Genomic DNA, 16,780 nt, shown 5'->3' on the forward strand with positions numbered 1-16,780 from the left:
ATATTCCTAGGGTTTTATTAACCTTTGTTCCCCGTCTGTATCCAGGGATCTGTGCTGTTTATACTCGAGTTATATTTTGATATCCTGAGGTTGGAGATATAACTAAGTTTCACTTAAGCTTTCTTGACTGCTGGAATTCATATTCCTTGGTTCTTTTGGTAGAGTCACGTAGACAGCAAGATACAATAAGAAACAATGTGAGGTGAATGAGAGTAAAATAAGGTAAGTAATAATGCAAGGCCACCAATGTGGACTGCAGTCTGGTTTTTAATCTGGGTGAGTGTGTTGGCAGACTATGATGTCGACTTATCCTTGTCGCTAAGTTCCGAACTTTTACCATTGTATTAAAAGAAACGAAAGAGAAAACAATAAAAAAAATGTTGCCCTCGTCCGGGGAGATTTGTGGTCCCCGCTGTTTTGGGTATGTGTGTGTTTGTTCTAATTTTATTGGAGTGATAAGTTGTTTCATCAAGGCCTGGCTCCTTCCTTCACGGTTGGGGTTTTATTACATGTTATGGTTTATCTCTAGCTGCCTTCTTGTATGGTTTGTGAGGTCAGCGGGTGAGGGTGTTTTGTTACACCCTTTTTTGTACCCCATGCTACACCCCGATGGATTATTATGAAAAAATATAAATATTGGTAGAATTATACTTAATATAAATTTTGGAAAAAGGCCTATACAGTGAGGGAAAAAAGTATTTGATCCCCTGCTGATTTTGTACGTTTGCCCACTGACAAAGAAATGATCAGTCTATAATTTTAATGGTAGGTTTATTTGAACAGTGAGAGACAGAATAACAACAACAAAATCCAGAAAAACGCATGTCAAAAATGTTATAAATTGATTTGCATTTTAATGAGGGAAATAAGTATTTGACCCCTCTGCAAAACATGGCTTAGTACTTAGTGGCAAAACCCTTTTTGGCAATCACAGAGGTCAGACGTTTCTTGTAGTTGGCCACCAGGTTTGCACACATCTCAGAAGGGATTTTGTCCCACTCCTCTTTGTATATCTTCTCCAAGTCATTAAGGTTTCGAGGCTGACGTTTGTCAACTCGAACCTTCAGCTCCCTCCACATATTTTATATGGGATTAAGGTCTGGAGACTGGCTAGGCCACTCCAGGACCTTAATTGTCTTCTTCTTGAGCCACTACTTTGTTGCCTTGGCCGTGTGTTTTGGGTCATTGTCATGCTGGAATACCCATCCACGATCCATTTTCAATGCCCTGGCTGAGGTAAGGAGGTTCTCACCCAATATTTAACGGTACATGGCCCCGTCCACCGTCTCTTTGATGCGATGAAGTTGTCCTGTCCCCTTAGCAGAAAAACACCCCAAAGCATAAGGTTTCCACCTCCATGTTTGACGGTGGGGATGGTGTTCTTGGGGTCATAGGCAGCATTCCTCCTCATCCAAACACGGCGAGTTGAGTTGATGCCAAAGCGCTCCATTTTGGTCTCATCTGACCACAACACTTTCACCCAGTTGTCCTCTGAATCATTCAGATGTTCATTGGCAAACTTCAGACGGGCATGTATATGTGCTTTCTTGAGCAGGGGGACCTTGCGGGCGCTGCAGGATTTCAGTCTTTGACGGCGTATTGTGTTACCAACTGTTTTCTTGGTGACTATGGTCCCAGCTGCCTTAAGATCATTGACAAGATCCTCCCGTGTAGTTCTGGGCTGATTCCTCACCATTCTCATGACCATTGCAACTCCACGAGGTGAGATCTTGCATGAAGCCCCAGGCCGAGGGAGATTGACAGTTCTTTTGTGTTTCTTCTATTTGCGAATAATCGCACCAACTGTTGTCACCTTCTCACCAAGCTGCTTGGCGATGGTCTTGTAGCCCATTCCAGCCTTGTGAAGGTCTACAATCTTGTCCCTGAGATCCTTGGAGAGCTCTTTGGTCCTGGCCATGGTGGAGAGTTTGGAATCTGATTGATTGATTGCTTCTGTGAACAGGTGTCTTTTATACAGGTAACAAGCTGAGATTAGGAGCACTCCCTTTAAGAGTGTGCTCCTAATCTCAGCTCGTTACCTGTATAAAAGACACCTGGGAGCCAGAAATCTTTTTGATTGAGAGGGGGTCAAATACTTATTTCCCTCATTAAAATGCCAATCAATTTATAACATTTTTGACATGCGTTTTTCTGAATTTTGTTGTTGTAATTCTGTCTCTCACTGTTCAAATAAACCTACCATTAAATTTATAGACTGATCATTTCTTTGTCAGTGGGCAAACGTACAAAATCAGCAGGGGATCAAATACTTTTTTTCCCTCACTGTATTTATGTGACTTTACCGAAAGACCCAAGAATATTAGTCAAATGGTATAATTTGATTAGCCTTTGTATTTCTCTGGCAGCCCCTATGATGGTTTTCAGTAAATTGTATGGCTCTATAGTAAAATGTAACCTATTGCATATGTCTACAATTAGGCACCAGCTGATTCGCATCCTGTCTGCTCGTATGGCCCAGTAGTGAGAGCTCACAGCCTTGAAGGTTATGAGTTCATATTCCAGTCAGGGACTGCCTCAACCCTTTATCCTTCCAGAGTTGATCAAATTAGAACTACTTCGCGGCATATCAACAGTGGTTGTTATATGGAAAGATACCCCTGGTATAGAAATGTAGAATTTCCCTTCGTGCTGTAAACAAAATCTAATTATTCATCATTTTAGTTAGAAGCTACATTGATTTTACTTTTTTGGGATTAAATCTGTTATCCCATGAGTAGCGGATGTGTGCTAGCTCATTGTTTATTATAATTAAACCTCAATTACATGGGTCATTAGGTAAATGCTTGCAAATGCGTACCCCAGTTGTCACAGTAGCTATAATTTGTTATTAACTAGTCTATTAATTAATTATGCAGACTGTTTCACCAGGATGCAGCGGTTAGATGCAGCATGTCCACAGTGTACTTTATGGTGACAAACTTGTCACAAGCGAGTCCTCCATCAATTCATATTTATCATCTGCTAAAAATCTCCAAATTTACTTGGTGCCAAAAATATTTGACAAGATAGGTGAGCCATAACTGAAAACTTGAAGAAACTAAAATAAAGTTAAACAATGCTAAGTGTCATCTTAATCTATCTAGTGTAAATTTGACTATACAAACATTGCAAGGTTTACACTTTAAAAATAACAAACAATGGTACTGGAGGTCAACACAGTCTGAGTGTAGTGTAACCCTCCAGCATAGGCAGCAGAATATTTTTCTTCATCGCTGACTTAAAAGGTTTTCTCTCCCTTATTTGTGTGTTAGAGCTCACTGAATTCATTGTCGGGCTCCTGCATCGTGAACATTTCTGGTTCTTCCACGGTGTCCTCATTCTGGGGTTTGTAGCTGCCCTTATGGCGCACTAATGGTGTGACGATGATGACCACCAGCAGAATAAGGACCAGAATAAATGCGACAAAGCCTGCAATGGAAAAATAAAAGACACCAAAAAAACCAACTCATTGCATTATTTTCCACTCGGCATGCACATTATCAGATTTCAAAATACAGTACAGTGGCAGACCCCTGCTATTTATGAGAATTCCAATGTCAGATTTTACTACAGAATGAACTTTATACAAAAAATATAAGAACAACACTACAATTTAACGTGGTGAATGTGTCAATGGATTGTAAATAAAGTGCACACTCAAAATACAATTGTAGGATTTCATAAATAAGATCGGCAGATGAGTAACTTGTGAGTGTACATTTTGTCGAAAATATGCTTTCCTTACACGCAAGAATAACGTTGTTCATGTGATCCTCTTCTGTTGCTGAAAAACAAAAATGAAGGATGCTTATGTGATCAAATGCAAACAACGCTTTAAGGTCGTGAGTGGTGTTAGACATTCATATTCAACTCATTTTTGTTACATCTTACAAACAACATTACAGATTAATGATTTCATCATTAAAAAAATCCTTGTCCAATTACTTTGAGGAATAATTAGCCTTTAATTTTATGAATGTATCTGCTGTTAGCTTGCAATTCACAATGGATTATTTAGTTATATACTTGATGAACAAAACACGTACAACTAGAAGTTAAATTTACATTCACTGGATGCATTTCCATCACCTCCGCTTACACCAAAAAATATCTATTTGCATTACGAAATGCGGTGCGAAAGAAGTCCAGCATACATACTGTACATACATCTTAATCATGGCACTACAGCACTGTTCACCTGCATGTTGAGAGACCTGAAAAGGGAATTTTGTAGTGTTGTGACTGCTAGTAGGATTCCCGGTAGGTGTCACGTTGGGCAACATTGAAAACGTGACCTCCATGGTGGACGGCAGCGTGGTGTGGGCTCATACGTTTCAGTTGGATGCAGCGGTTGAGTCTTACTGCGAATGGGCACAATACTATGCATTAAACTTAAGGTCAGTCTGTAAAATACCCATCAGCCGATATGTTTAACGCATTAAAACAAGAATCACTGGTTTCACTACACTTAGCGTAACACACGTTGTATTCAAGCTGTTGATTAATGAGGGGAATCTATAAAGGTGTGAATACATGATTGCTAATATTAAGCACTCACACAAATATTTTCAGGGGGGAGTGATGGCGCAGTGGTTCACACATTTGCTCGCACATTTGTGCTGTGAACCTGACTACCTGAGTTCAATTCGATACCACCTAACACCAGTTGTCATTGATATGTCAACCTGTCATCGCTGCCCCTTTCACCTACACACAGCACTGATCAGCGTGTTGAACTATGATCAGACAACCTCCATGACTGACAGCATGTGGACGAGGCTTTCATCCAGCAGCGGTTTGACAAATGGTGGAACTAAGTTCACATATTTTAGCTATGACTGTGAAATACATTGCAAACTATTTCCAAAAGCAGTAAAAAAATCAAGCCACTTTCAATACAATACATGTGAAAATATCGTTTCTGGCAGTATTTTCATAGGACTTATGGAACAAATGTTTATAACAGCAACATTTCTGGCGTTTAATATGAAAGGCTTTCTGAAAATATTTAATTCAGAATAAAACACAAAAATGCGCTTTTAAGCGTTAACAAAAACATTATTTTACAAATACTTGCAAAATCTAAATTACAATATTGTTTACAAGCGAGAAAAAACGAAGATAGGAATTTCACACATCGATGTAAAACATTCAACTAAGCTTGCAATGAGAAAAACCCAAGTGTTTTCATAATATATTCGGTATTGCTCTTCTATATTTTATACTCTGACAAGACAAATCACTAAATCACGTAGTAAAACATAACAAACAATGATTACAAATTGTCACGTGTAATACATTAACAAAGTTTACTTACTTGAGACCTCTGTCTGTAATCCCCTGCTCAGACAACTTAACCCAAAATGGATGTCGCAAGTTCTTATATGCTGATGAAGCCTTATAAGAATTAAGATTTCATCACATTCCATCGATTGCGTAGCTGCACTGTTGCTGCAGTCATGCTAAGTACGCAATAGCCTGCTGCTTACGGATTCCGTTTAGAAAATGCAACAAAGTAGTTTGAGTTATAGTTCAATGCAAAATTTTGAATTGCAGAATTTAATTTATCAACGATAGTGCTATACAGTATTCGTAATGTTGCATTCTTTATTCTGGGTGATGCAGTCATTAGCTCGCTGTGCTATGAACCCAAATCACCTCTGTCCAAATTCTAGCCATGGATAACATCAGCGTTGAGTGATAACCGCTCCTTTCAGCAGTCTGCACTGACCAGTATGGTGATAAATGGTCAGACAACCCCTGCTACAGACAGTGTTGGGAGGTCTCATCCAGCAGTGGATTGACAAAAGGCTTTACATGATTATATTTTAAACAATAAAATCATGCATGCCTGTAGAAAGTGAAAGATGCACTTTTTTTTACACAAACAGGACTTAGTATATATTTTTTGCATATATGGTGAACTTCTTTCGTACGTTGCCAAACGTGCAACAACGAGAACAAAATAACAGCAACGATGAACATAAACTTAACATTTAGCAGTGCACATGTGTGTACTGTGTTAAAACATGTAGCATACATTTATATACTTTATGGTGTAAAATGGATTTTATATTTCGATTTAAAGCTTTCGTGACTGCAGGAATTCATCTTCTTGGTTCTTTCGGTAAAGTCACGTAGAAGGGAAGTAATAAAATAATAAAAATAAAACATAATAAAATAATTCTCACGACGTTTCGGCCACAACGCAAGCAGCCGTCCTCAGGTGAAGAACATGTCTGTCGATAAGACAGAGTCTAAATGACACGTCTTAGGCTTGGAGTGTCTATTTAAGCTGTGAGGGAGGAGGAAGAGAGCCTTGACAAAATAATTTGCATTTGAAGAGGAATTTAGCATATTTATGGGAAATGCAGGAATGCGAATAGTGCTAATTGCGAAATGCGTGGGAGGTGGGCGGAGGTTTTCAAAGTCATATTATGCCCATGCATTATGCAGGATTAGCAGCATGAAAGGGAGGGGGCAGGGGCAGGGGCAGCACCAACAAATGGAAGGAATGTGAATAGTATGCAGCTACAGCAACCAAACAACCATGTAAAAAACGAAAGTATAAACTTCATAGTATCATCAGTATAATAAATATACTCTCCAATAAGCTGAGCTACTAACAGTAAGTAATACATTACAATTCTATGTCGCAAAAATATAATATGCTTCCAGCTAAACTTTTTTCCCTTACATCAAACACAGAGACAATTTCAACCGAGAAGATGGATTCTGGCTAAGCAATCATTGGAAGGACGTAATAAACCATTTCGGATCTTAACTGATTGTGTTCACGTTTACGGTGACTCTCAGACCGCGTTCCACTCACTGGCATTGTATTCTCCGCAGGGAATGGATTCTTTGCTCCGCTGCAAGTTTTCCCCCCACGACTCACCCATTGACACGACGGTCAATGGTCCAGCGTATAATAACAAATAGTATAACATGTATATGCTTAATACAATGTACAAAGTAATATATAGTATCGTAATTGTATAGTGAATATATAGCAGTTTGATATACATTAGGGTGGGTACAATAATACATAGTGTATTATAACAATGTATAAGGTTTAGGGTGGTGTATAGTAATACAGTATATAATTTAATGTTGGGTTTGTCTATGGCAGCATATAGTACGGAGCAGACCTGTTTGATGTAAGGGAAAAAAGTTTAGCTGGAAGCATATTATATTTTTTGCGACATAGAATTGTAATGTATTACTTACTGTTAGTAGCTCAGCTTATTGGAGAGTATATTTAGTATACTGATGATACTATGAAGTTTATACTTTAGTTTTTTACATGGTTGTTTGGTTGCTGCAGCTGAATATTATTCACATTCCTTCCCTTTGTTGGTGCTGCCCCTGCCCCTGCCCCCTCCCTTTCATGCTGCTAATCCTGCATATTGCATGGGCATAATATGCTTTTGAAAACCCCCCCGCCCACCTCCCACGCATTTCACAATTAGCACTATTCGCATTCCTGCATTTCCCATAAATATGCTAAATCCCTCTTCAAATGCAAATTCTTTTGTCATGGCTCTCTTCCTCCTCCCTCACAGCTTAAATAGACACTCCAAGCCTAAGACGTGTCATTTAGACTCTGTCTTATCGACAGACATGTTCTTCACCTGAGGACGGCTGCTTGCGTTGTGGCCGAAACGTCGTGAGAATTATTTTATTATGTTTTATTTTTATTATTTTATTACTTCCCTTCTACGTGACTTTACCGAAAGAACCAAGAAGAAAAATAGATTTTGTTTTCAAATACCATGTAACGCAAGTAAATTCAATTGTAGTTCTTCTCAATATATTCCTAGTATAGAAAGTACTTCGGGCTGATATGTTAAAGGTGCTATACAAATGTAGTTATGATAGACTGACACTGAATTGTGTAACATTATTACACTAATTTTAACCACAGGATCATACGTTTTATCGTTTCACTATTATCCACAGCATCTGCTGAAATAACAATCAAAACGGCAACAGTAAAGAGTTATAGTCAGAGAGATTAACAGAGTACATGATGGGTGCAAGATGTTAGCGCAGTTACATTTTGGGAACGGGAATAAATGTCACATCTAATTAAATTAATTTGGGTCCTATTTCTTTTATTGTTTTTATTCTGGAGATAAGGCCACTGTGCCATTTGCTCAGACGTTATTAACATCTAACTATTGGATATGTGGTTCTGTCTAGTTGACTTAAAATATCTTCAAGATGTGTATTATACCGTCCCTTATGTTTTAATGTCTCAATTGTTTTCAATATACATTTACTATTAAGTAATTAAATGATGTAATTGTATATGTACGTGTTTAACTACATCATTTTCAAAATCAACTGCTTCTTTTGAAATGTGCTAATCCATTTACTGTAGTAAAAACATTGCTGTGTATATACTGTATTTATATCATGATGAAACCTAAAGTAGCTTCAATGTGTAATAAGTGAGCGCCATCTCCTGGAGTATTGTGGGGGTTACATTTATATTCATACAGTCCACGTATAATTATCTATAGTAGGGATTCTGTCTGGGTGAAAGGTGAATGGACGGATCTAAGAGGGAAGCCTCCGGAACGTTCTCGAAGGTTCCAAGAGGGGCGTGGCCAGAGGCGGGGCTTAGCCTTCGATAAGGGAATATAAGCAGCGGGTACAGCAACGTGCGAGGTCGGTGTTTGAAGATCGAAGAGGAGCTCTCCGTCGCTGCTGCCCCACCATTCCACCTGCCACATAGAGGCTCGACCTCCAGCCGCTCAGCCGCTCCATAGCGCGCCGCCAGCCAGGCGGTGCGTTAGCGAGCGGGGTGAGCGCCACATGGCGCGGGGCAGCGGAGCCACAAGAGCGGGTCGACATCCGCAGGAAGAGAGGGTGGCTGTACTGAAGATTTAATAAATATCTTGAAGTTACTTACCGTGTCGGAGCCAATTATACAGTGGTGTCAGATAGTGGACTTTTTCTGGCAGTGTTCTACTAAAGACACAATGTCCAAACACCAGAATAAGAAGAATCCACATACAGTGTCCTTTTCCGGTGACGAGACGGCGATTCAGCTCCTGCCGACCCCGGATTGTGTGGTCCCGGTTATGGAGCCCATGATAGGTGCCGGTGTCGCACCTGTGGCGGACGGCGCGGCGTAGTCTTCACATCAGCTTCGCCCTGACGATTTGTGGCGGAGGGTGGAGACGCAGCTGGGCGCTTTGACAATAGCGCTCTTCCACCTTGTCACTCTCGTCACGCCGATCGCCGCTGGAGGAAGTCCGGTGGTGGACCGTCCAGGGGTGAACATGCAGAGGACCGGCGATGGTGCCTCGGAGGGTCCCCCCTTGGGAAACACAGCCGCCATCTCGGGTGGGGTGGAAACGGCCGCCATTTCACAGTCAACGCCAGCCATGCGTGTCATGGCCGCCATTTTGAACATTGCGGAGGAGAGCGGTGCGTCGGCCACCAGTTTATCGCTGCTGCACAGGGATTCGCCAAGCATCGCAACACCCACTGCAAAGGAGAGCGCCGATCGTGGTCGATGCCTGCCCCAAGTGCGAGAGTTCGTGGCAGTTGGTGGTGATTGGAGTGCCTTCCGGTGGCGCTTCGAGGCCACCTACAAATCGGTCCACTGGTCGAAGGAGGAGGCGCTCATTGCCTTGCCCACCATGCTGGACGATGATGCATTGGCTGTTTTCCATTCCATTCCCCCGGAGAAGAAAAAGATGCTCAAATAAGCTATTGAGGAGATGGCGAAAGTCTACGAGCTGCTAGACGACAGAACAAGAAAATTTCAGCACCGTAGGCATAGGAGCTCGGAGTCGCCCCTCGCCTACAGAAGTACTTTGATGGCCATGGCAGTTGATGCCTACCCCGATGTACAACAGGAAATCTTGGATCCGCTGGTGATGGACCGCATATTGGCGTTGGCTAGGGAGATGGGTGGTGTCCTTCCCACATGCGGCCATGAATCGAAGACATCCTTGTGGGCCGCGTGTTGCCTTAACGCACGTGAAAATTTTAAGCAGTGGGTGCAGATGGCGACATGGACAGGGGACCCGGCTCGTAATTGTCAACTGATCGGTTGGCGTCCATCCAAGGTGGTTGTCATCCCCGCCGAGGCACCGTCGGAAGGTGACGTTGCGGCAGCGGTCCCTCCGTGGAACTAGCGACCTAAGGATGGTCAACGTCGTCAGAACGTCTACCAACCGCTCCGGGACGAAGATTTGCTGCACCAGCGGCCTCCCATCACGTGTTACAGGTGTGGCCATGTGGGCCACTACTCCAGGGAGTGCCGTGCTCATCCTGCATCGCCGATCGCGTCTCCTGCAGCTGACCGTCCGCCTTCACTTCCCTCCACACAGCGTCCTTGAGTGAGACGGCAGGACCGGCGGACGCCCCTGTCCTACCATGCCAACCAGCGTTGGATCTGGCTGTGTCGCCCCCTCCTGGACCACTGCTTCCACCTGGGGTGTTCCTGTGTTGGTTCCGCCTCGGGCGGATGGCCCGGCTATGCGGACATGCTCCAAGACATAGCGGTTTTCTTGATGGACTTTGGTTTCTAACTTGCGTGTCTTTTTCTTATTCAGCATTGTTGTTGTTACGTGTTGATTGTTGGGGCATTCCGTGTTCTTCTTATTCCAACCTTGTTGTGTTCAATGCTAATTGCTGATGGTGCTCCGTATTACGTGTTCCTTCTTTAGCCGGGACGTCTAGATTTTTTCATCGGGGGGGGGGGGGGGGGGGGTGATGTAATAAGAGAGCACCATCTCCTGGATTATTGTGGGGGTTATATTTACATTGATACAGTCCATGTATTATCTATAGTACGGATTCTATCTGGGGGAAAGGTGAATGGGTGGATCTAACAGGGAAGCCTCCTGAACGTTCTCGAAGGTTTCAGGAGGGGCGTGGCCAGAGGCGGGGCTTAGCCTCCGAAAAGGGAATATAAGCAGGGGGTACAGCAACGTGCGAGGTCGGTGTTTAAAGATCGAAGTGGAGCTCCCGGTCGCTGCTGACCCGCCATTCCACCTGCCACGTGGCGGCTCGACCTCCAGCTGCTCAGCCGCTCCATAGCGCGCTGCCAGCCAGGCGGTGCGTTAGCGAGCGGGGTGAGCGCCACGTGGCACGGGGCAGCGCAACTACAAGAGCGGGTCGACATCCGCGGAAAGAGAGGGTGGCTGTACTGAAGATTTAATAAATACCTTGAAGTTACTTATTATGTCGGAGCCACTTATTACAAATGTAACAACTAGAATATTACTTCAATTAAAACGTTCGCTTAGAAACCTATGCATTTGGAAAAAGACAATTCAACAAACAGAAAAACAGCAAGTTAGATATGAAAAGGGAATGAGCGCTTAAACTTTGAAAATATGTTAGTTCGTGAATTTTTACATTCTGAGTAACGTATGCGTTACTTTTAAATTAATCATTAACCATACAATCGCACTGTATGCAGGAGCTTCACATACACTGTTCAGTAGAATCTGGATATAAGCACACTCCTTGTAAAAAAGGCTGAGTGTCATTGTATCAGAAGATGCCCTTCACTTTCCCCCCGCGCTAATCTAATGTAAGCATGCGTTGCTTATATCCAGCTACTACACCATTTTCTGTTATTTTAAGAAAGTCACCACTCTTCGGCATTATTTGACTTGACATGTGCTCTGCATACTGCACAACGAATTACAATGGTATAAACCAATTTCCATTATCTCATGGATTAATGCAGACCTATTTCAGCCTAATCTTGCAGAGTGGTTTCTCTATGCTGGGCATTTCCCCTTGTGGTTGGTAAATATAAATTCAATGATACTGCATAATGACAATATAAGAAAAATGGAGAGGAACACAAAATAAGTATTCACTTAGAAATATAGCTATGTGTTTTTACATGCACATATAGTGTTGCTTCATTGCTTTATATCCAGTTGATAAAAAAGGAACTATTCAAAAAGTTTACAAAAGTACACGTTAACAACATGTTCTAAGGGCAATGCCAAGAGTGTCAAAATCATGCATCATTTGCATATTATTGGGAAGATTTATTTTAGTTGCTGCACTCTGCTCAATCTTCTCAGCTTTCAACCGTTTTGCTTCCAGAACAGATATGAATTAATCTAAAATAAAACGGTTTTTTTTCTGGGTGATGCCTCGACTGATATGCCTGACTGCACTGTCTGAGCATGGAACGGGTTGCTCAAGAGGTCATCATGGCCAGTGCAGCTGATGCTACAACTCGGCATCGCTTCCTTCTGCAGATCCCATAGCTGTTGTACGGTCAGTACCCAACTTTCAACAACTGCTGTTACAGTCTCCCTCCATTTGGGGTTAAATCTTCCCATGGGTTACCAATCACTGGGTGCCACTCCACTGCTTGCACATGGCACCAATAATCAAAGGACCAGGAGGCCGCATTTAGTTTATGCTTTAAAATGCCTCAATATTTGATTTGTTTGATTTCAGATGTATATTCCACACATCACTGTGAAATAAAGTAAATTTCCATTTAGGAAAAATATTCGGGAAATTTTTGGATATTTTTATGACCATGGAACCTAAATATTGAAAATGTAAAGGTGCAGCCCTGCAATTGCTTGTTCACGCAACTGCTGCCAGAAGGGCCTCGAACGAGTGGGAGCTCTAGAAAGCCCCTTTAGAGTCTAGAGGGTATGTTAGGTATGTTATCCTACTTTTCTATGATGGGCAGATGCCTTTGAGGAGGTGGGAGTACTCACACTTTACACCACCACACAAACAACCTGCTAATCAACTGCTTGTGGTGTACTAATTTTACTATTTCTCATAGAGTGTGGCAAGTAAGTGTAAATTGTATGTCCAGGTTTAAGTTTGTGAGCCATGTGATAGCGTCCGGAGTCGCACAACTAATACTGTTCAATCTGCCGGAGACTGGGCGTACAGTGCAGTTTTTTGCGCTTTGGTAAATTGTTTGGTTTAGCTGGCCGCAATCACACCGTGAGTCATCTCTGGAGAGCCACAGTGACGATGCCTGCTGTATATTTGGAGTCTGCGTGTCTTTCTCTCTCTCATCATCATTACGGTGTCTGGGATATGTTAACTACCTCGCCGGGTAGACAGGAAGTCATAGGTTCGATCTGATCCTGATACCTGTATACTTGGAGTTTGCATGTTCTCCCTGTGGTCGAATGGATTTTTCTCCAGGTCCTCCTGTTTTTCTCTCAACTTGGAGTATTTGGCTACTATAAATTTCCACGTGTAAAGCCACTTTGTTGAGCCCACTTGTGGAAGAGGTGTGTGCAGCAACCAGTTGCCATTCTAAAGTGGTTGATGGAGTACCACAGTTTTCTTGGCAGATCAATGCCATGTGGAGAAGTGGTCGGATCCTGCTGGGTGGATAGTAGTGAGGTTATTTAAGAAAGTGTTCATTGTTTCAACTACTGTAGTGGGGGATCAAACCAGCCACATCTGGATTGCAAATCCATTATTCTATGTCAGCATCACAAAAAACACATCTACATAATCATAATTGCATATCGTTCTCAATGCAGCATTCTGGTTAACCTAATTATTGTAGAACATTTTTTTTTGCAGCGCATGAAAAAAAGTAACATCTATCATGCTTACCCATGGGGAGAAACATACCCAGCTAAATACCTTCACCAATGAGGCACAGCATAGTATAAAGAATTATCCCAGTCGTAACATCAGTGTAATTAAGAAGGAAATTATGTTTTTCATAATGAGGTGCATTAAATTAGTTATGTTGTGCTTATGCAAATGCATGATTATTGTTTACATGTATAAGGTTGACGTATTTCATCTCTCGTGACAAAGTGGATGTTATGGGCTATATCGAAACGCTCAATTGTTATAGATTATTTATTTTACAAAATTATCGCATAATCTGATTACACAGATTTTTTTTAGAAGGCTCACGTGCCTGGAACTTGATATCAACCACAACAACCCATTAAGAGCATTTGTTTCCCTTTGCAGTTGACAAACTTTGAAACAATTTTCCTTTTAAAATAAAACATGCCAAAAATATGCATTACATAACAGAACATTTACCAAGTGCCACATCATAAACAATGCCCTTAGCCAAACAAGATGGGATGGTCATGAGTTTCATCACGCAAAGGTGCAGCCCTGCAGTATATTGCTCATGACACTACTGACAGATAAGACTCCACTACTGGAAGCTCTAATAAGCACCTCCGATAAACACGGTTAGCTTTGTACGGTTGTGAAACAAGTTCAACATACATACACAAGCCAGTCTAGAGTGGTTTAGCCGACTCTTCCATGCTGCTGAGATGTATAGTTTTCAAGTAGACGACCCACACTTTACCCCACCTCACAGAACGTGCCGATCGACTAACTTTCGTGTACCTATTTATACTGCTCAGTGGACAGAGGTGGGGGAGGTTCATTTGAAAAAGTCGTTCCCATTGTTTCAACTGCCGCGCCTGAAAATATAAATAAAATTGTTAACCTCTGAATTGCATGTACATTGTGCTAACCATTATACAATGGCAGTATTACCCCTAAGTTTATCAAGTGTCTTTTAATGTGTTGCATCTTTCCAATACAGTGTAAGCTGTCACATGTTAAATCCGTTTCGTGAAATGTCACGCTCCCCATTTGAAATTAATACAATTGTATTAAATATAATAATTATTATGGTTGTTTATTCAGGAAAGCTTCACTGAGTCTCAAGACTCTTTTTTAGTAGGGTCCTGCTAAGATGTTGCAGGGGGTAATGTTGCTATGCATAATGCCAATTGAGTCATTTTGAGGTATGTTTCAGCATTGGGATGTTTGCATAATATCAGTTAAAACAAATTTTACATGGGATTAAACTGGAGTACCCGGAGGAAACCCATGCAGATCAGAAAGAGAACATACAAACTAACAGTACCTCAGTTAGCAATTGAACCCTTCTTTCTGTGATGCACAATGTTACCACAGCATCGCCCTGCTCTCTTACAACACATTTTGTTAAATCATAGAGCAGACTCCATTTGTGTTGAAAAATGCACTTCGGGGTAACTGTACAGTCGTTGTTGTTGCTAGTTGTTCTGCCTCACGGCAGGTGTGTGGGTGTGTGTACACAGGAATTTCCTGTTTGGATGTTGAGTTTGGTCACGTGACCAGGAAGTTACGATTTGACATCCAGTAAGCCATGTGGCAGGGTGTCAGCCATTATACAGACTATAAAGTGGAGGCACAAATCAGAGGTGGGACAAAGTCATTGTTATGCAAGTCCAAGTCGAGTCTGAAGTCATCAAATTCATGACTCGAGTCTGACTCGAGTCCAAGTCACATGAGTCGAGTCCACACCTCAGAGGTGGGACAAAGTCATTGTTATGCAAGTCCAAGTCGAGTCTGAAGTCATCAAATTCATGACTCGAGTCTGACTCGAGTCCAAGTCACATGACTCGAGTCCACACCTCAGAGGTGGGACAAAGTCATTGTTATGCAAGTCCAAGTCGAGTCTGAAGTCATCAAATTCATGACTCGAGTCTGACTCGAGTCCAAGTCACATGACTCGAGTCCACACCTCTGGCACAAATAGCGTCTCAGTGAAGACAGATGCATCTGTTCATTGTGGGACTTTAAGAAGCATTGTCTGTAAGTTCGTTTATGTTCTTATCATACTGGGAATGCTGTTATAATGTTAGAATGGCCGTTATAATGCTGTAAATGCCTTTACAATGCTGTTAAATTGTTACGATAAATACGAGGCCTAGTTAACAACGAAGCCTGCCACTTGCCTTATTGTGAATGTTACTTGTAATTGAATAAGTCGAGTCAGTCTTGTATCCATGTAACCTTATTGCGATCTTGAGAGCAAGGATGACGAAATATCTCATCCACAGTTCAGTGTTATGTGTAGTGCTGTACATTTAGGCTGCAGTATGGTGATTACACGATGTGCCCTTATTTAACACAATAGCTTATCCTCCTGTATAGCTATTCAGTACTAATGTAGGTGCCTGGTCCATCCAGGATCTATTGTTGAGTTTCATGTTATCTAAGATAATGTTATGATGCTGTAGTGTTCATTCATTGTATTGATATTTCCAAGTATTAACAGATGCTGTATGTGTGCTGTGTTTTTCCATCAGTTGAGACTGACGCCATCCAGACTGCCACTCTACGCGCGACTTTATGGAAGAGGTACGTAGATGACACTTTTGTCATCTGGCCACATGGCCGGCCTGCTCTGGACCAATTTCTCGACCACATCAATTCCATACACCCAGCCATCAGATTCACCATGGAAGTCGAAAAAGATGGCAAGCTACCCTTTTTGGATGTCCTAATTAAAAGGAGACCTGAAGGTTCAATGAGCCACTCTGTCTACAGGAAAGCCACCCATACGGATGCTTACCTTAAACCGGATTCCCACCACCATCCATCCCAGAAGAATTCCCTCATCAAGACTCTATACCATAGATCCCAATGCATTTCCGACCAGGAACACATTGCCAGTGAACTCACGTACGCCAAACTCTTAAGGCTAATGGTTACTCCAACTACACAATCCGCAAAGCCATCACTCCAACCATCAAGAAGGATCCTGTTGAGGAGCCTCTAAAGACCATCACCTTACCCTACATTGCTGGGGTCACAAAAAATATCTCCAAAATCCTGATTAAACACAAGATCCAGGTATGATTCAACACAGTACATAAAATCCGTGATCTGGTCCCGTCTATAAAAGATGTGGTTCCAGACATACAGTACCCTGGCATCTACAAACTAAGTTGCCTCTGTGGTAGCAGTTACATTGGAGAAACCA

General features: G+C 42.0%; 1 long non-coding RNA gene across 1 annotated transcript; it reads right to left on the reverse strand.

Moving 5' to 3' along the window:
• Positions 1-790: 790 nt before the first annotated feature.
• On the reverse strand, positions 791-5,417 carry LOC133345091 (uncharacterized). Its single transcript, XR_009755407.1, has 4 exons — positions 5,318-5,417; positions 4,199-4,361; positions 3,746-3,784; positions 791-3,429 (listed from the first exon to the last, which is right to left on the reverse strand). It is a non-coding gene; the product is annotated as an uncharacterized LOC133345091 (long non-coding RNA).
• Between the last annotated feature and the right edge of the window lie 11,363 nt (positions 5,418-16,780).

The sequence above is a fragment of the Lethenteron reissneri genome, chromosome 21 (assembly GCF_015708825.2).
Source record: "Lethenteron reissneri isolate LAM-NWPU_2019-01 chromosome 21, ASM1570882v1, whole genome shotgun sequence".
Classification (NCBI taxonomy): Eukaryota; Metazoa; Chordata; class Hyperoartia; order Petromyzontiformes; family Petromyzontidae; genus Lethenteron; species Lethenteron reissneri.